A 20,880-nucleotide genomic window follows, 5' to 3' on the forward strand; every position below is an offset into this window, starting at 1 on the left:
TTATATTTTTAATCTTTTGAGGAATCTCCATAATGTTTCCCACAGTGTCTATACTATTTTACATTTTCAACAAGGGTTCTAATTTTTCCACATCTCTACTAACACTTGTTTTTTCTGTTTTTGTTTTTCTTTTTAAATAATATCTATCCTGATGAGAACGAGGTGGTATCTCATTGTCATTTTGATTTGTATTTCTGTTAATGATTCATGTGCTTCTAGGTCATTTGTATATCTTCTTTAGAAAAATGTCATTTCAAGTCCTTTCCACTTTTTGAATAGGATTGTTTGTGTTTTGTTACTGAGTTTTAGGAGGTCTCTATGATGCTGACTATTAATTTATTAGGTGTGTGATTTGCATATAATTTCTCCCATTCTGTGGGTTACCTTATTACTCAGTTGATAGTGTCCTTTAATGTGCAAAAGTTTTTAATTCTCATGAGATTCAGTTGTCTTTTTGTTGTTGTTTTGTTGTTGCCTGTGCCTTTGGTGTCATATCCAGGAAATCATTGCCAAATTAAATGTTATGAAACTTTTGCCCCATGTTTCCTTCCAAGAGTTTTATAGTTTTGGGTCGTACTTACATTCAGGTCTTTGATCAACTTTGAGTTAATTTTTGTGTACGGTGTTAGGTAAGGGTCCAGCTTCATTCATCTCTGTTTTGACTGTGATTTCTTTTTCTTTTTGGCTGCGCTCATCTTTGTTGTGATGCTAGGGCTTTCTCTTCTTGCAGTGCATGGGCTCTAGAGGGTGTGGGTTCAGTGGTTTTGGTCCAGAGGTTTGTGGGATCTTAATTCCTCTACTAGGGAATTGAATCCGAGCCCTCAGCAGTGAGAGCTTGGAGTCTTCACCACTCGACCACAAGGGAATTCCCAAAAGCAGTTCACTTTGGTGATCAAAGGGCAATCTTTCACCCTGGTAAATGACATAGATGAAAGATCAAAGGCTAAGATTATATTTAACAGTAAAGAACAATATGTTTTCTTCCTAAGATTAGACAAGAGCCAAGATGTCCATGTTCATCCCTTCTATTCTACATTATACTAAATGCCCTAGGAAATGCAGTAAGAGAAGGAAATTCAGACTAGACAGGAAGTAGTAAAAGTATCTTTATTCACAAATGACATGGTTTTGTATGCAGAAAATTCTAAGAAGTCTAAAAAATCTATTAGAACTCTAATGATATCATAGGAAAGAAAGTCAATATGCAGGAAAATTATATATATAATTTTCCAGTTATTCAGCAATAGAATTTATCATAATGAAAAGTATGACATACTGAAGTCTAAGTTTAACAAAATATGTAGAAAACCTGAACACTGAATATTATAAGACATTGCTAAGAAAAATTAAAGGCATAAATAAAAGGAGATATATATATATATATATATATAATATATATATATATATATGTTTATGGACTTGTGGACCCAACAGTGTTAACATATGAATCTCCATATTGATCTATAGATTCAATGTATTCCATATTATAATCCTCAAATCCATTTTGCCCTATAGAAATTGACAAACTGATTTAAAAATGTGTAAATGAAAAGGACCTTCAACAAAGCAATTTGAGATGAGTAGCAATTTGGTACTAGAAGAACAAGAGACACATGGTACCATGGCATTGGGGAGTTTTCAGAAATACAAGTATATTTATATATTTTGCTGATTTTGAACAAAGCAACTCAATGGAGAAAGGCAATCTCTTCAAGAAATGGCCCTAGAATAAATGAATATTCCTTATTTTAACAGATATATTGATTGCATACACTGTGATAATTATTGAATAAGTGGTAGGGATAAAGAAGTGAACTATCAAATTCTGGCTTTTAATCCTGGTTTCCTGTAGGCATTATTTTTCTAATTAATTTTGTTATTTTAAAATTAGTGTTCCAGTTACAGTTATTTCTTCATAGCAAAAGTTCTGAAACATAGGTATCTTTTTATTATTCTTTCCTGAATAGGCTACAATTTCAAAATTTATTGTATATTGTATTTATTGTATTGTATTACAATACTATTTATTGTATTGTAATACAATGAATACAATTTCAAATTTATACATACATACATGTGATCCCTTCCCAAATAGAGATGTTAAAAATATCCCTATTCAGATCACTAGTTACAAAACAGGAACTGTATGATAGAAAACTCCAGCAGTGACTACCTCTACCAATTCCAATTAGTATTACTAACTACTATCAGTAATTTAGCAATTAGTATTGCTAATTATGGAAAACTCTGATATTAAGCTTTGTGCAGATATATGCAGTATTACCTTGGAAGTGTTTTTCAGAATCCAGTGAAATCTTTTTAACTTACAATATAGAAAAAACCTGGAGTTGAGGAACAAGTTAAATGACAGTGTGAGGAAGCAAATATAGAAAGTGGGGCATTTGGTAAAGAACTTCCTTCAAGAAAAAGGTGGGGTTTAAGTGCAAAAGATTAATATTCAGGGGCAAAGTCTACAGCTTCCTCTTACATGCAGAAATAACTACATACAAATAGAAAAGGAGATAGAAATAAAATGTTACCAACGATGTTAGCAATTTCAGTATTCCTTCTACTTTTCTCTATGTTGAAATTTTCATTTAAAAAAAGTTGCAAAAGAAATTTCCAAGAGGACAGTTTAGTTTCCCTTTGTACTATTAATTTCCATCATATCCTAAATTTTGAGCAAAGAATGCAGACTATAAGCTATTCTCAACAACTTTACACACATTAAAAGACTGGGTGTCTTTCATGAATTGTTTGATTCAACCTAAGAGATGAGTTCTAAATTAATGTTGTCTCATGTTTCTTTCTTTCTACAAAGTATTATCCAGGAAGATTTATCTAACATTCTAAAATGGATGCATGGAGGGACAGGCATTTCTAAATTAATTACACCTGTAGGGTTTTACTCTCAAAATTTCACTACCAGTTAAAAACTACAATAATAATAAAACTAATAAATATTGAAAATAGGTTTTTACAAGTATGTAAATTCTATTATCATCACCATCTTAAAACAATGCCCTGAGATGAAAAATATGGTGCCTGGTATCAAACAGGTTGTTAGATGTAGAATGACAATGATGAGTGTTAATATGTGTGACATGGCTAAAGGCTTTCTATTATGTATCATACTCAGTTCAGTTCAGTTCAGTCACTCAGTTGTGTCCAACTGTTTGTGACCCCAAGGACTGCAGCATGCCAGGCTTCTCTGTCCATCACCAGCTCCCAGAGATTACTCAAACTCATGTCCATAGAGTCAGTGATGCCATCCAACCATCTCATCCTCTATTGTCCTCTTCTTCTGCCTTCAATCTTTCCCAGCATCAGGGTCTTTTCCAATGAATCAGCTCTTCACATCAGGTGGCCAAAGTATTGGAGTTTCGGCTCCAGCATCAGTCCTTCTAATAAATATTCAGGACTGGTTTCCTTTAGGATGGACTATTTGGATCTCCTTGCAGTCCAAGGGACTCTCAAGAGTCTTCTCCAACTGGTTTTTAAAAATTAGGATGAATTATCTGATGTTCCAAATGATTTAAAAGCAACTGGAAGGCTTTTTAATTCATTTATTCAATCATATTAGAACATGTCATAAATGCTGTCAATATTAGGAGCATTAATAATGTTTCCCACTTTCTCTGAATTGGCCACCAGTATGATGATATTCTGATAATCTAAACACAGGAATGACAAGTGAAGGCTTTCTTACGTTTTCTGAATTATATATCATGAATTCTCTAATAAAAGATAACAATATTTTCTAAAAGCCTACCAACATATTTTATATTCAAAAGATTCTCACCAGCACAAATTCTCTGATGCTAAACAACATTTGAGCCATACATAAAGAACTTTCTAAATTCCTAAATTTCTAAATTCTTAGGGATTGACAGCCGTGTGGTTTCTTTGATGTGCTTTAAGGCCTTTATGTCTAAATGTCTTCCTGCATTTTTTACATTTAAGAGGTTTTTCAACAGTGTGTATCCTCTGATATTCAGTAAGGAATGAATTAAGTTTAAAGGTCTTTGCACATTCCTTACATTCAAAGGGTTTCTCACCTGTATGAATGCTCTGATGTTCAATAAGTTGTCCATGCACAGTAAAGGCTTTGTCACATTTGTTACATTCATAACATTTCTCACCACTGTGAATTCTCTGATGTTGAACAAGGTAAGAGCCAGAACTAAAGGCCTTCCCACATTCCTTATACTCATAGGGTTTCTCACCAGTATGGATTCTCCCATGTTGTACAATGTATGAGGCATGACTAAAAGCTTTGCACATGTTTTACATTCAATTTCACATCAGTGTGAATTTTCTGATGTATAAGATGTACATGTACTCTAAAGGCCTTTCCACATTCCTTACACTCAGAGGGTTTCTCACTAGTATGAACCCTCCGATGTACAGTAAGTTGATAGCAACTAAAAAAAACCTTGCCACACACTTGACATTCATAGAGTTTCTCACCAGTATCAATTCTCTGATGCTGAATCAGCTATAAGCCAGTACCAAAGTCCTTACCACCCTCCTTACACTCATAGGGTTTCTCACCTGTATGAAGCCTTTCATGTTGAACAAGGTATGAGGCTTGACTAAAGGCTTTTCCACATTCTTTGCTTTCATAGGGCTTAACCCCTGCATGAATTCCCTTATGTGCTTTAAGAAATGAATTAAGTCTAAAGGCCTTTCCACATTCCTTGCATTCAAAGGGTTTCTCACTAGTGTGAAAGTAAGCTGTCCATATACAGTAAAGGCCTTCTCACATTCCTTCCACTCATAGGATTTCTCACCTGTATGAATGCTCTGATGTTTAATAAGGGGGGTAGCTAGTGCTAAAGGTGTTCCCACATTTTTTACATTTGTAGGGTTTTTCACTATGATTTCGCTGATGTTGAACAAAGTATAAGAAGGTACTAAAGGCCTTTCCACATTCTTTACAGACAAAAGGTTTTTCACCAGTTTGAATACTCTAATGCCAAATAAACTTTCCATGCACTATGAAAGTTTTCCTTTCATTCCTTACATTCATAGGGCTTCTCACAGTTATGGGTTCTTTGATGCTGAACAAGGTATGAGCTACTATAAAAAGCTTTTCCACATTCCCTACATTCATAGGGTTTCTCACCAGTACACAGACTCTGATGCACAGTAAATTGATGGCAACTGCTAGGTCGTCGCACATTCCTTACATGCATTTGGTTTCTCACCAGTATGAGTTCTTCCATGCTTAACAAAGGCTGAGCCTCTAATAAAGGCTTTCCCACATTCCTTACATTTTTAGGATTTCTCACCAACATGCAACCTCTGATGTACAGTGAGCTGATGTCCGTTGCTAAAGTTCTCTCCACATTCTTTACACTGGTAGGTTTTTCCACTAGAACATGTTCTCTCATGTTGAACATGCTTTGAGACTTGACAAAAACTCTCCCCATATTCCTGACATTCACTTCATTTCTCTGTTAAAATTTCTCTGATGCAGAGCAAAAGATGCACATTTTTTCATAGGTGAAAATTTCTTTATAGCTGATTATTTCATCCTTCAATGGAAAAATCTGAAAGAAAACAAAAAATTCCCAAATATTTTATTTTCCTATAGGAGAAAAGTTTGATTTCAATGGAAGGAACAAATTGAAAAGAGTATCCATTAAAAATAAAGTAACCTAGATAATACTAAAATACTGTTACGAAAATTTTAAAAAAGGTCAAAGAGAAATGAAGAATGAGAGTATGTAAAATAGAAAGGCTGGTGATTAGCAACAAAGGTTTCATTTCTGATACTTAGATATGGATAAGAATCTCTGAAGAGCCTGTTAAAAAACTGATACTCAAGCACCATCGCAGACCCCATGAATCAAAACACACAGGGAACATTCCTGGGCACTAATATTTTTTTAACATTTCAAACATGTTTCTGGTATAGATGAAATTTCATTCCCCACCTCCATTTATACTTTACACTTAGAACAGAATGCACATATCTTTCCATTAATAATATGGTCCCTGCTTACCTAATTAGGCCTCATATCAAGTCATAATTCCCTTTGTTCCCTATTTACCTCACTTGCCCCTTTCAGCACCTGGAATGTGTCACAAATTTTCTCATCTTTGGTTCCATCTGCAGGTGGCATCAACTCCTCCAAATCCTTTGGCACATGTTGTTTTCAGATTGGATCTTTCTCATCCTATATATGGTGGTGGTGGTTTAGTTGCTAAGTTGTGTCCAACTCTTATGATTCCATGGGCTCCTCTGTCCATGGAATGTCCTCCTCCTCTTGCCAGGCTCCTCTGTCCATGGGATTCTCCAGACAAGAATACTGGAGTGGGTTGCCATTTCCTTCTTCAGGGGACCTTCCTGACCCAGGGATGGTTTAAGGTAAAGCATCACTTCATCAGGAATACTGAAAACTGCTAACTTTGTCTAAGGATGTCCATGCTTTTCTTTTCTGTTCTAATGCTTCATTCTTGTCATTCCTACCTTTTTCAATTGCACAATTATTTCTCTTTGTTATGATTTTTATTTCCCCCGAACCTCCCTCTAGTAGATAGTATTAAGGCCTTCATGACCTTTGCTTTCATCATGCCTATGGAGATAACTGCATCACATGGAAAAAGGTATATAATCAAGTTTATCCCATTAGCTGATATATCACAAGGTGATTATCCTGGATTCTCTGGGAAAGCCCTTCAAAGAGCTTTCTCTTGTCTCAGGAAAGAAGGGGAATCAGAGACATTCAAAGTGAGAGGATGAGACTTTGCCACCTGCTGGCTTGAAGACAGAGGGGGCCACATGGAAAGCATGAGAAAAGAAATTCTGACAATAACCAGAAAGAGGTTGAAAGAGGACTCCATGTGTTAAGGAACTGCAGCCACAGCTGGTACTTTGTTTAGCCATCACATGCTGAACTTCTGACCTACAGAACTATGTGGTAATAAGTAAGTATAGTTTTAAGCTACTAGTTTCTGGTAATTTGTCACATAGTGGTAGACAGCTAATATACTTCCCAAGAGCAAGTCCAACCCTGTTTCATTCAGCACTGAGTGGACAGATAACGCTCTAGCACAAAGTAGGAACTGATTACAAAAACAAAAACAAATACCTAGACCGAAGAAATTAATTAGGATACTATTAAAACACACTATTAAAAAAATACTTAACTGATAATCCATTAATATGAAATAGGGAATCCTTGAAAAAATAAACAGTTTCTGGAATGAGGCAGGGAAAATACAAGGTGAGCCTGAGGAAGTATGGAAAATTTCAAAGATTCATGGCTTTGGCCAAGAATCAGAGAAGACAACATGGAGCTCTGTGTGGCAAATACAATAACAAAAGGAGCATACATGATTATTTTGAATCATACATTCCTAATCTATGAGAATAAAAGATGAATCCATGATAACTTTTGTAAAAGGATAGAAAAAGTAATTTTTAATCCTTTTCACTATTGAATAGCCTTGTACTTAGTATTTAACTACTAGTAAAGAATCAAATACTTTCTCTTCTGCTTTTCACTGGTACCCATATTTTCAAGATAACTGAAAAGTGCTAGTTTAAGAGATAAGAAATAGTTACAGAAGAAAAAATTGTAACAGAAAGTGTGTGTTTTCTCAGTTGCTTCAGTGGTGTCTTACTGTTTGCAACCGAGTGGACTGTATCCCGCCAGGCTCCTCTGTGGGGATTCTCCAGGCAAGAATACTAGAGTGGGTTCCCATGCCCTTCTTTAGGGGATCTTCCCCACCCAGCAATTGAACCCATGTCTCTTGCATCTCCTGCACTGCAGATGGATTCTTTACTGCTGAGCCACCAGGGAAGCCCAAGAAGTAGGAATAGAAAAAATAATAGTAACAGAATGTCTTACTATAAATAATGATATTTTTTTCTGATGAGGATTAACAGTCATTGTTAAAATCATTATGACAAGTTGCTAAAGAAATGAATACTCCTTGACAGCAAAGTAAAAACATAGATTACTCTTTAGTCACAGGGAGAAAAATTATTTGAAATAATGCAGGCATGGACTGTTTTCATTCTATTCCTGTGGTCAATTGTAATAATGAACACAACCAGATGTCTTCTTAAAAATATATATCACCTCCTGTGATGTATTCCAGACAGAAACATTTACCTTTAACAACAAGGAGTATAGTACAGAGAACCAAATTCAATATCTTCTAATAACCTATAATGGAAAAGAATCTGGAAAACAACTAGATATATATGTGCATAACTGAAACACTTCACTGTGTACCTGAAACATTATAAATCAACTACAAGTAAAACAAAAGAGTTTTTTTTTTTTTTAAGTTTACATTAAAAAAAATATTGTCATGCTATGTGATAAGCCCATAAGGGCATTTTGACCAAAATCAGGCCACTCGGATGGCCAATAAAGATAAGCACTGAATTTGTACACAAAAGTTGACTCGAAACTTGGACCAGATATGTTATCTCATTAAACTAAATAATAGCCTTTAGGATAAGTGTAATATATTAGTCACTCAGTCATGTCTGACTCTTTGGGATCCCATGGACTATAGCCCACCAGGCTCCTCTGGCTGTAAGTTTTCCCAGACAAGAATTCTGGAGTGGGTTGCCATTTCCTACTCCATCGGATTGAACCTGCTTGTCTGAATGTAAACTAGGCTGCACAGTTCTGCTGTGAACAGATTCTCCTTTCTCCATTCCTACATTCTAATTGAAAAAAGAGACCATGTCACCCAAACCAGAACTTGCTTTGTGGCTTCAGGATAAAATTAAGCCATGGGAGAAGGGAAATATAAACAATATTCATCTGGCATTTACAAACATCTCAGTGGCTCAATTTTCTCATCATTAAAACAGGGATTTTTAAGAATATCAGCTGCTATATATGGTTTCCTTGAAGAATAAGAAAACTCAGTTAAAACACTAGGACAGAATAACTTCTTAACATGGGTTAGCTATTATTTTTGCAGAACAAATATTCTGCAATACTATTAGATCTGGGCATGGAACAATGGACTGGTTCAAAATTGGGGAAGGAGTATGTCAGGGCTGTATACTGCACCCTGCTTATTTATATTCAGAGTACATCATGCAAAATGCAGGGCTGGATGAAGCATGAGCTGGAATCAAGATTGCTGGGAGAAATATCAACAACCTCAGATAAGCAGATGACACCACCCTTATGGCAGAAACTGAAGAGGAACTAAAAAGCCTCTTGATGAAGGTGAAAGAAGAGAGTGAAAAACCTGGCTTAAAACTCAACATTCAAAAAACTAAGATCATGGGATCTGGTTCCATCACTTCATGACAAATAGATGGGGAAACAATGGAAACAGTGAGGGAGTTTATTTTCTTGGGCTCCAAAATCACTGCAGATGGGACTGCAGCCACGAAATTAAAAGACACTTGCTCCTTGGAAGAAAAGCTATGCCAAACCTAGACAGTGTATTAAAAAGCAGACACATCACTTTGCAGACAAAGGTCCATATAGTCAAAGGTTGGTTTTTCCAGTTGCCATGTACAGATGTGAGAGTTGGACCATAAAGAAGGCTGAGTGGCAAAGAATTGATGCTTTCGAATTGTGGTGCTGGAGAAGACTCTTGAGATTTCCTTGGATTGCAAGGAGATCAAACCTTATGGAAATCAACCCTGAATACTTATTGGAAGGACTGATGCTGAAGCTCCAATACTTTGGCTAACTGATGCAAAGAGGCAACTTATTGGAAAAGACCCTGATGCTGGGAGAGACAGAAGGCAGGAGGAGAAGGGGATGACAGAGGTCAAATGGTTGGATTGGATGGCATCACCGACTCAATGGACATGAGTTTGAGCAAGCTCCAGGAGATGCTGAAGGACAGGAAAGCCTGGTGTGCTGCAGTCCATGGGGTCACAAAGAGTTGGACACGACTGAACAACTGAACGACAACAAAGACATATATGTGGAATCTAGAAAAATGGTATAGATGAACGTGCTTGCAAAGCAGAAATAAAGACACAGACATAAAGAACAAATGTATGGATACTGGGGCATGGGTGATTGAAATTGACATATATACACTGCTTTGTATAAAATAGATAACTAATGAGAACCTACTGCAGAGCACAGGGAGCTCTACTCAATGTTCTGTGGTAATCTAAATGAAATCTGAAAAAGAGGAAATAAATGTATAGTTGATTCACTTTGCTACATAGCAGAAACTAACACAACATTTTAAAACAACTATACTTCAATCAAAAAAAAAAACTCTCTTTTTATTATAGATTGCTTATTGGTTATTTCCTACCACATAGGGATCCTCTAGCATGATGGCTAGGCCTGAAATTAATGAGCTCATATAAGATGCTTTCACTTTATAACTCAAGACATCTTCTGGGTGGTTGGAATGGAAATTTCCCTTCAGAAGCCCAGGAATGCATGCATAAAGAGCCACTTCAGTAGAGTCTCTTTGAGACTGTTAGGAAGTTAGGCATAAGCAACGAGGGGAGGCCTGGCTGAAAGGGATGCAAGCAGATCTCTAAACTCCATCCCAGACACACCCAGGAGAGCTCACAGATGTGCCACAAAATAACCACAGAGACTTTTCAACTCCTGCACATGTGCCCTAGGTACACAGTGGATACAAAATGACCACAGGGACTTCCACAAGTAACCTTAGGCAGTTAGGTGTCCATTAAGGGCTCATGAATATTCTACATTTAATTATAACAGACAGAATTATGGGAAGACATAAACAACACAACTTGCTGTTATATAACTTACAATTGTTAATCAGCCTTGAGCATATGCCTATTTGCATTCTCTTTCATTGACTGGTGGTGGGTGCAAGCCCTACTTTGCACTGGGCATAACCAAGAGGAGGAGACTGAAAGTATAAAAGGAGGAAGCCAAGCAGGATCAATACAAAGGATGAAAAAGACTCCTTTGGGAATGTCATACTAATAAAAAAATCTGTTTCAGTTGAACTCAGCTATAACTTGTCTATTGTTCTACATCTTTTGGTCCATTACTTCAAGTTTTTGTACCTAGGAGACAATTGAAGAAGAGAAATAAACCAACCTGACAAGACCCTATGGACTGCAGCCCTCTAGGCTCCTCTGTCCATGGGATTCTCTAAGCAAGAATACTAGAGTAGGTTGCCATGTCCTCCCCCAGGAAATCTTTTTGACTCAGGGATTGAACCAGTGTCTGTCTCCTGCATTGGCAGGTGGGTTCTTTACTACCAGCACCACCCGGAAGCCCAAGGCTGCATGGGAAAGAAGTTAAGATTTCATTGTGTCCAAGGGTAGATGTCAATGGTACACTCCCACTGCTATGATGAGGCCCCTTCTGGGTTGTCCTGACCTTCAATCATTGTTTAATCTTCCTTGACCTTCACTATCCCTTCCTAGTCTTTTCTAGGATGCTCAGCTCAGCCTCCTTTGAGTCTGGATGGCACCCAGTCTGATCCGGGAGACTCCCTGCTCAGATGGCAATCAGAGAGTCAATTTCCACCCTGGACAACGGGTCTTAACTTTTCTGAGTGGCTGAACACCTTGGAACTGCCAGGAGACAGCACCGGCTTCTTTTGAGAGTCCTGCATGGACCCGGAGGAAAGGACTCCAGGGGGAGGCGTTCTGAATGTTTGGGATCAGAAACTGCCCCTTGGGACGAAGGAAAAAACGGAAACCAACGTCTTCACGACCTGCAATTGCAGAACTGTATTTGAACAGGAGCGAAGGTGGGGTACAGGCTCAAGGAAAGGTGGGTGGGTTGGTGGGGGCAGGGGGTGATCCCAGACTGTTGAGACGATAATGGTCCGTGACTGAGGAGAGGCCTGGGGCAGGAGGGCCTAGTGCCAAGATTGCTGAGAAGCACAGTTTGCGCGTCGTGGGATCCTTGGAGTGGGCGGGGAACCTCAGAAGTTCCAGCCGCCGGCCCCTCCTCCGGAAGCACTCGTTGTTCAACGGATGTTGGGTGCCATCGTAGGAATGGGCAAAACGGGAAACAGAGAAAGTGTGCGCACAAGGGCGCGAGGATATGACAACAAAAGGCAAAGGGCGAGGTCCAACGGCCCATCCCCGGCTGAACTCTCTGAGCTTCGGGCCTTTCCTGACCAGGTTACAGGCGCTTACTACCAAACGGGCCCCTCCAGGTGTGGAGACTGCCTGGACAGGACAGGGGAGGCTCACTTGGCAGCCAGCATCTGTGAGCCCCCGCCCTCCCCCTCGGTCCCTGTCTCCGAAGGCGGAGGCTGGAGCCACTCTGATCCTCCCAGCACAGGGAGCCCCTGGTAGCGGGAGGGCGAGAGCCCTGAAGCTCCTGGGGCAACCGGCGTCCGCCCAGGCAGCCCTGAGGACGCAGAGGGCGGGGGGCTGAGGTGTGGAGGAGAGACCAGAGCAGCAGGGGCGTAAGACCCCTCAGCCTGTTCCTTTCAGGCAGCTGCTATAAAGGACACGTTTTTCCTTCCTCTCCTCCTCATACAGTAGTTCAGAGCTCCGGACACTACCTCCTCCCTGGCCGTCTCCAGCCCCTCTGCATGCCCTGGTGCCAGGGAAAGGTATGAGCCAGGAGCATTACCATCTGGGCACTGAAGCTTTCCGAGGTGAAACCTGGGACGCTGCTTTCCATAACATCTTTTCCTGGTAACCATGTTCTCTTTTCCTTTCTTCACATTTGATATAAGCCTTATACTTTTTTTTTTTTTAAGGTGGTATAGATGATAGCAGCAGCCCAGAATTTGAACCCAGTCCATCTGATTCTAGAGCTCCTGAATTTAACCACCTGGGCTGTGGCACCTCATCATGCCAGCAACACTTATAATTTAAAAAATTAGTCTTTATGGTCCTTATTGCAAAATTCAGGCTTAAATTGAGAACACTAGGGAAAACCACTAGGCCATTCAGGTATGACCTAAATGAAATCCCTTATGATTATACAATGGAGGTGACAAATAGATTCGGGGGATTAGATCAGGTAGACAGAGTGCCTGAAAAACTCCAGACAGAGGTTCATAACATTGTACAAGAGGCAGTGACCAAAATCATCCCAAAGAAAAGGAAATGCAGCAAGGCAAAATGATGGTCTGAGGAGGGTTTACAAACAGCTGAGAAAACAAGAGACGCAAAGGGCAAAGGAAAAGGGGGAAAATATACCCAACTAATGCAGAGTTCCAGAGAATAGCAAGGAGAGATAAGAAAGCCTTCTTAAGCAAACAATGCAAAGAAATAGAGGAAAACAGTAGAATGAGAAAGACTAGAGATCTCTTCAGGAAAATTGGAGATACCAAAGGAACATTTCATGCAAATATGGGCATGATAAAGGACAGAAACCACAAGGACCTAACAGAAGCAGAAGAGATTAAGAAGAGGTGTCAAGAATACACAGAAGAACTATACAAACAATATCTTCATGACCCAGATAACCACAATGGTATGATGTCTCACCTAGAGCCAGACACCTTGGACTGTGAAGTCAAATGAGCTTTAAGCATTACTAACTACTAACAAAGCTAGTGGAGGTGATGGAATTACAGCTGAACTATTTCAAATCCTAAAAGATGATGCTGTTAAAGTGCTGCACTCAATATGCCAGCAAATTTGGAAAACTCAGCAGTGGCCTCAATACTGGAAAAGGTCAGTTTTCATTCCAATTCCAAAGAAAGGCAATGTCAAAGAATGTTCAAACTACTGCACAGTTGCACTCATTTTACATGCTAGCAAAGTAATGCTCAAAATCCTTCAAGTTAGGCTTTAATGTATGTGAACCAAGAACTTCCAAATGTCCAAGCTGGATTTTGAAAAGGAACCAGAGATCAAATTACCAACATCCGCTGGATCATAGAAAAAGAAAGGGAATTTCAGGGAAACATCTACTCCTGCGTCATTGACTATGCTAAAACCTTTGATTGTATGGATCACAACAAACTGGAAAATTCTTAGAGATGAGAACGCCAGACCACCTTACCTGTCTCCTAACAACAGGTCAAAGAGCAACAGTTAAAATCAGACATGGAACAATGGACAGGTTCAAAATTGGGAAAGGAGTACGTCAAGGCTGTATGTTGTCACCTGCTTATTTAACTTATATGCAGAGAACACCATGCAAAATGCTCGGTTGGATGAAGCTCAAGTTGGAATCAAGATTCCCAGGAGAAATATCATTAACCTCAGATATGCAGATGATACCACTCTAATGGAAGAAATAAAAAAAGAACTAAGGAGCCTCTTGATGAAGTTGAAAGAGGAGAGTGAAAAAGCTGGCTTAAAACTCAACATTCAAAAAACCAAGATCATGTCATCTGGTCTCATCACTTCATGACAAATAGATGGGGAAAAAATAGAAACAGTGAGAGACTTTATTTTGGGGGGCTCCAAAATCACTGTAGATGGTAACTGCAGCCATGAAATTTAAAGATACTCCTTCAAAGAAAAGCTATGACAAACCTAGAGAGCATATTAAAAAGCAGAGACATCATTTTGCCAACAAATGTCTGTGTAGACAAAGCTATGGTAGTCATGTACACATGTGAGAGTTGGACCATAAAGAAGGCTTAGCACCAAAGAATTGATGCTTTTGAATTGTGCTGGGAAAGATTCTTGAGAGTCCTTTGGACAGCCAGGAGATCAAACCAGTCAATCCTAAAGGAAATCAACCCTGAATATTCATTGGAAATACTGATGCTGAAGCTGAAGCTCCAGTATTTTGGCAAACCTGCTGGAAAGAGCCATCTCATTGGAAAAGACTGATGCTGGAAAAGATTGAGGGCAGGAGGAGAAGGGGGCAATAGAGGATGAGATGGTTGGATAGCATCTTTGACTCAATGGACATGAGTTTGAGCATACTCTGGGAGATAGCGAAGAACAGGGAAGTCTGATGTGCTGCAGTCCATGGGGTCACAAAGAGTCGGACCTGACTTAACAACTGAACAACAGCAAAACTTTTCTCTCAGCAATGTTTGTAATAAAGGTCAGCTAATCACAACCTAAAAGAAGAATATATGAGATCATATGTTTGCATGTGTTCGTGCTCAGTTGCATCCAACTCTTTGTGACCCCATGGACTGTAGCCCACCAGGCTCCTCTTTCCATGGGATTTCCAGGAAAGACTTTTGGAGTTGGTTGTCATTTCCTCCTCTAGGAGATCTTCCTGACCTAGGGATCGATCCCATGTCTCCTGGCTCTTCTGCATTGGCAGGCGGATTCTTTACCACTGAGCCACTAGGAAGCCTGATATTAAAATGTTCACCACAAAATTTATGTTATTTGCTATCTGGCCATTTCATAGAAAGCTCGCCTGTGCTATAGTTTTCTGTATACAGGTCTTGCTTAGCTTTTTGCTAACTTATTCCTAAGTGTTTTCCGGGATTTATAAATGTTAAATAATGTCTTTAAAGTAGTTCATTGGTAGTACAGAGAAAATATATTTATCTATCCAAATCTATCTATCTAATGTTAACCAAAATTTCAGAAATGGAGACTTAATTGAAATAAATAAGCTTTTATTTGTGGTTTGTTATGACTGCAGCCCATGAGGAGGTTTATAAAGGCAAAAAAAGAAAAAAGATTATGTAAATTGTGTGCCAAGAATTAAGATTGGAGCTGGCACAAAGTGAGGGTGTTTGTAAAGCAAGAATAGGTTGAGGTCTGAAATGATTACCCAATTGCAAAACCTGGGGGGTTGGCATGGAAAGAGACTTTGAAACTACAAGGTTGCAGCTAGTAGCTTTTAGTAGATATTGTTTTGAAAAAGTCTAGTGGTGTCCCTGAGTTTGATATAGTTCAGAGATGCAAGAATGTGTTTAAATTGACTTTCACAATGGCCACCCAGCTCCATTTTGGATGTCTGAACCAGTTACACCATTCTGATTTTTAAATGCTTTTAAAAAGCATTTAATCATCATTTGCAACTAGGCTATAATTACTTGTTTGTTCCAGGAGTTTTATATGATGATTCTTTGATTTTTCTATACAGATGATCATATCTCTAAAAAAAAAAAGTTTATCTCTTTTCTTAATCTGTATACCTTTTATTTTATTTTGTTGCCTTACTGCATTAACTAGTATTTCAGTATGGTGTTGAGAAGGAGTGGTGGGAAGGGAAATCTTTGCCTTGTTTCTGATGTTAGTGAAAAAACTTCAGGTTTCTCACTGTTAGGTATGCTGATAGCTTTAGGTTTTTGTAGATATTCTTTTCCCCGTTGAGGAAGGTCCTTTCTATTCTTAGTTTACTAAAAGAAAGCATAGTTGCTCAGTCTTGTCCGACTCTTTGCGGCCCTATGGGCTCCTCCATCCATGGGATTTCCCAGGCAAGAATCCTGGAGTGGGTCGTCATTTCATTCTCCAGGGGATCTTCCGGACCCAGGGATCAAACTTGGGTCTCCCGCATTGCAGGCAGATTCTTTACTGTCTGAGCCACCAGGAAACCCCTAGTTTGCTGAGAGTTCTGATTTCAAGTGGGTGTCAGAGTTTGTCCAGTGCTGCTTCTGCATCTATGGACCTGATCATTTGATATTTCTTTTTTAGCTTGATGATGTGATGGATTGTATTACTTAATTTTCATCTTGCTGCTGGGCTGGTTGTTGCCATCTCTCCCGTCATGACCTCTGCTGTGACTTCCTGTGCTCTGTCACCTGCTCTATGGTCCACTCTACCCACTTTTGGGTGCACAGTTGGATGGATCGCTCAGGTGTCCTGGTATGCTGGGCAGAAGCATTTTTTCCCCTCAGTTTTAGAGATCTGATGAGTTGTAAATCAAAGGGGATAGAAAAAAAGAAGAGGCCTCACTATCATGATGCTGATGTCACTCCTTTAGATGTTGAACCAGCCTTCCATGACTGGGCTAAATCCCACTTGGTCATGGTGTGTAATACTTTATATGCATGTTAAGTTGCTTCAGTCATGTCTAGTTCTTTGCGACGGCTTGGAGTGTAGCCCTCCAGGCTCCTCTGTCCATGGGACTCTCCAAGAAAGAGTACTGGAGTGGGTTGCCATGCCCTTCTCCAAGGGATTTTCCCGGTCCAGGAGTTGAACCTGCATCTCGTGTCTTCTGCTTTGGCAGGTGCTTCTACATTATCACCACCTGGGAAGTCCAATACTTTATATACATTGTTGGATGTGGTTTGCTTATAGTTTGTTGAGAATTTTTAGGTCTATGTTCATGAGACATTGTTCTGAAATTTTCTTGTCATAGGTATCTGATTTTGGTGTTAGGGATGCTGGCATCAGAGAGTGGGTTGAGGAAGTCTTTTCTCTGCTTCTGTCCTCTAAAATAGATTGTAGAGAATTGATATGATTTCTTTCTTAAATGTCTGGTAGAATTCCAAGTGAACCTATTTGGGCTTCAGGCTTTGTGTTTTGGAAAGTAACTAACTATTGAATTCATTTCTTGAAGAGATTTAGGCTTATTCAAATGGTCTATTTCTTCTTGTGTGAATTTTGGCAAATTGTATCTCTTGAATAATTGGTCCATTTCATCTAGCTTATCAAATTTGTGGGCATAGATTTGTTTATGGTATTCCTTTATTATCCTTTTAATGACCATGTAATCTTAACAATGTTTCCTCTTTCATTTCTGGTATGTCTCTGGGGAGGCCTCCTTCTGAATGGGTCTCCATAGAATTGTTAACTTTTCAGACTTGTCCACACTGAGCTTCCAGAAGCTTGTCAATGACAGTTCAGGTTTTCCTTCTCTGGCACTGGTTCCCACAGTGGTTTCTGCTCCCGAGTCTTTGTTCTGGTAAGTTGTGACTCCTCCTCGAATTCACCTGTCTCTCCAGTCTTAAGGGCAGTGGTTTGCCCTGTGGGCTCACCTCTTTTCCAGATCGAAGAAAAGTTGTTGATTTTTCAGTCTGTTTAGCTCTTTCCTTGTTAGGACAGAGTGGCAATCCCCAGGCTCCTTAAATGTGAAACTTGAAGTCTCCTTGTCTTCTTCTTCTTTTTTAAAAAAAATAGTCCATAGTCTGGGCATCCAGGCATGGACTGTGGTTATTTTATTTTATTTTGTTGCACCAAATGGCTTGTGGGATCTTAGTTCCCCAACCATAGATCAAACCTGGGCCCTCAGCAGTAAAAATGCGGAATCCCAAACAACCGACCATGACAGAATTTCCTCGTCTTCATTTTTGGAAGGAGTTTCTGAAGAATTGCTTATTAATTCTAAGTTTTATCTGCTCTTTATCTGTCCTTATCTGCTCCCACATCCCTAATAAGCACTTCAGCTTTAACATATCTTCTTTGTCTTTCCTTCTGTATTGTAAATTCCTTTGGGGCAAGAGATGTCTTTAAACTCTGTATCATTCGGCCCTAGCAGAATGTTTAGTACAGAATCATCCCTGGATAAATAGCAAAACATATAACAGCTGAGGAAAATGGTGTTTTTCTTTTTCTCCCAGCTTCAGATAGTTCTTATAACAGATAAATTGTCTTAGACAAGGAATATTTTCAAGAAATAAGTCTAGTGGAGCCAGCAGGATTATACATTCAGCCAGATCTGGGTGTCATTGTTGTTCAGTGGCTCAGTCGTGTCTGACTGTTTGTGACCTCATGGACATCAGGCTTCCCTGTGAAATTATTACTATTGGGATTTGCTATTTTAGACCTTTAGAGTAATGCCAGAAATCAATTATTTTTTCAAATTGGTCTTTTCCAGTTATTTCCTTGAAAGAAGGATCTTTTCTGATTTTTATGGAGCATGAAAACATTTCCAGTATAATATGTGATATCCTAAACCTAAAAGTGCAGTGCTTACAGAGTGGCTTTGAGAGCCTAGATGCCACATCCATCCTCTCTGGTAGAGTTATGAATGTGTGGGGATGAATTGCCTAAGTCTAAATGAAAGAGAAAGACATAGATGAGACATTTGATTATCTTTAAAAGGCCAGAATTGTTAACTGTGTTTCCCTGAAACACACTTCAGTGAAATCAGAGGGGTGGGAGAGGAGCACAGAGGGAAGAAGCAAGAGAGGCTCACCACTCTCTCTCTTCTCTGAGCTTCAGTTCCTCATGGGTTGCCATCCCTCATGTTCAGAATATTTAGATTTCAAGGACTTCCCTAGTAGTCCAGTGGTAAGACTTGGCACTGCCAGTGTAGGGGACACACATTGGATCCCTGGTCTGGGAACTAAGACTCCACGTGCCATGCAGAGCGGCCAAAATTTTTTAATTTTTCAATAAAATATGGAGATTTCAGATTCAGCATGTGCAGTTGTAGAGTATGGCTATACCACATCTTATTTTTAGTATATATTTATATATATTTCATATACAAACTTTATATTATAGTCATGTTCTTATTAATTGAGCCTTCACTCATATATCTTTGCTCTTTTACCCAACTATGGAAGAAAAATTCCCTTAAATGACTGGTGATGTGTTGAGCCTGATTTGGCTTTTCAGAGTTCGGTAGTTCAGCAGATGGGATGGAGTATAGCCATACCACATATATATCCATACCACATATATATGTGTGTGTGTGTTTATAGGGGCTTCCCTGATAGCTCAGTTGGTAAAGAATCTGCCTGCAATGCAGGAGAGCCTGGTTTGATTCCTGGGTTGGGAAGATTCACCGGAGAAGGGATAGGCTACCCACTCCAGTGTTCTTGGGCTTTCCTTGTGGCTCAGCTGCTAAAGAATTGGCCTGCAATGAAGGAGACCTGTGTTTAATCCCTGTGTGTTTATATAAGACTAGTCATATAATATAGATATATAACTGGTTTTGTAAAAACTTTTAAAAATATATATGACTGACTTTATATATATATATATATATATATATATATATATATATATATATGAAGGCAATGGCAACCCACTCCAGTACTCTTGCCTGGAAAATCCCATGGACGGAGGAGTGTGGTAGGCTACAGTCTATGGGGTCACAAAGAGTTGGACACGACTGAGCAACTTCAAGTGTAATATATATATATATATATAATATATATTATGTATATATATAATATATATTATGTATACACACACACACACATGTATATGTATATAGGCTTCCCTGGTGGCTCAGTGGTAAAGAATCTACCTGCAATGCTGGACCACAGGAGACATGGGTTTGATCCTTGGAAGATTATTTTATACACACACACACACACACACACACACACACACACACATATAATCTAAGAAAGAAAGGGCATTTTGAAGCAAATGGGTAAGGCAAAGGTGGGGGCAGCTTTAAGCTGCAAGGGGATACTGTCCATCCAAGACCAGAGGAAAACTAGCCTTTAGCTTGGACTGGCCAGGCTAACAGTTGAAACCAGGTATGAATGACATGGTTGATACTTACTGATCTCTTTCTTCTCTCTACAGTGGAACTTCACAAGGCCAATGTGTTGACTTCTGACCAGTCTCATCTGAAACCACACCCTTTTACATATACATAAGCTCTCTGAGGTATTGGGCCTCCAGCTTACTCTAGCAGGACAGGGGGCAGGTGAAGTTTGTTTGACATAACTAGAAGGGGCCTGAGCCTCTTCCCAGAAGAGCAAAGTTCATTCATGGTAACTACTATCACCCACTATTTCTAGATAGCATTTGCTTCTAGTTGCTGAGGCATTGTTTCTTTCAGCAGAAGAAAATGAGTGAGTTGGTGATCCAATACTTCTATCTCCAAAGAAACATGCAAAGTGCCCCGAGATGAGATTGCTGCTTGCCGTGGCCATTTCAGAACTACGTTTGCTCTGAAAGATACCAGCAAAGTTACTGATGTTTGTATTTCCTTAGTAGTATTCATGCCTCCACATTAGAGGGAGTGTTCTGGGTGGGGCGCAGGTATTCTGAGTGACGGTAAGAATAGACTTAGCTTCCTAAAAGTGTATGGTATTGTCCCATTAGATTGTGGTCTGACCATGAGCACCCAGCCAGTCTGAATGGTGGCGGGAACATAAATATCTAGAAGCACAGGT

The 20,880-nt window shown here is 39.2% G+C and overlaps 1 long non-coding RNA gene across 2 annotated transcripts; it reads left to right on the forward strand.

The window, feature by feature from the left end:
• Nucleotides 1-6,942: 6,942 nt before the first annotated feature.
• Nucleotides 6,943-20,371, forward strand: LOC139030005 (uncharacterized). 2 transcript variants are annotated; one of them, XR_011482346.1, is made up of 3 exons: nucleotides 6,943-11,706; nucleotides 12,452-12,610; nucleotides 20,285-20,371. It is a non-coding gene; the product is annotated as an uncharacterized lncRNA (long non-coding RNA). The 2 variants fall into 2 exon arrangements; XR_011482345.1 differs by lacking the exon at nucleotides 6,943-11,706 and adding an exon at nucleotides 11,746-12,173.
• The last annotated feature ends 509 nt before the right edge of the window (nucleotides 20,372-20,880 follow it).

Source organism: Odocoileus virginianus, chromosome 20, assembly GCF_023699985.2.
Source record: "Odocoileus virginianus isolate 20LAN1187 ecotype Illinois chromosome 20, Ovbor_1.2, whole genome shotgun sequence".
Lineage (NCBI taxonomy): Eukaryota > Metazoa > Chordata > Mammalia > Artiodactyla > Cervidae > Odocoileus > Odocoileus virginianus.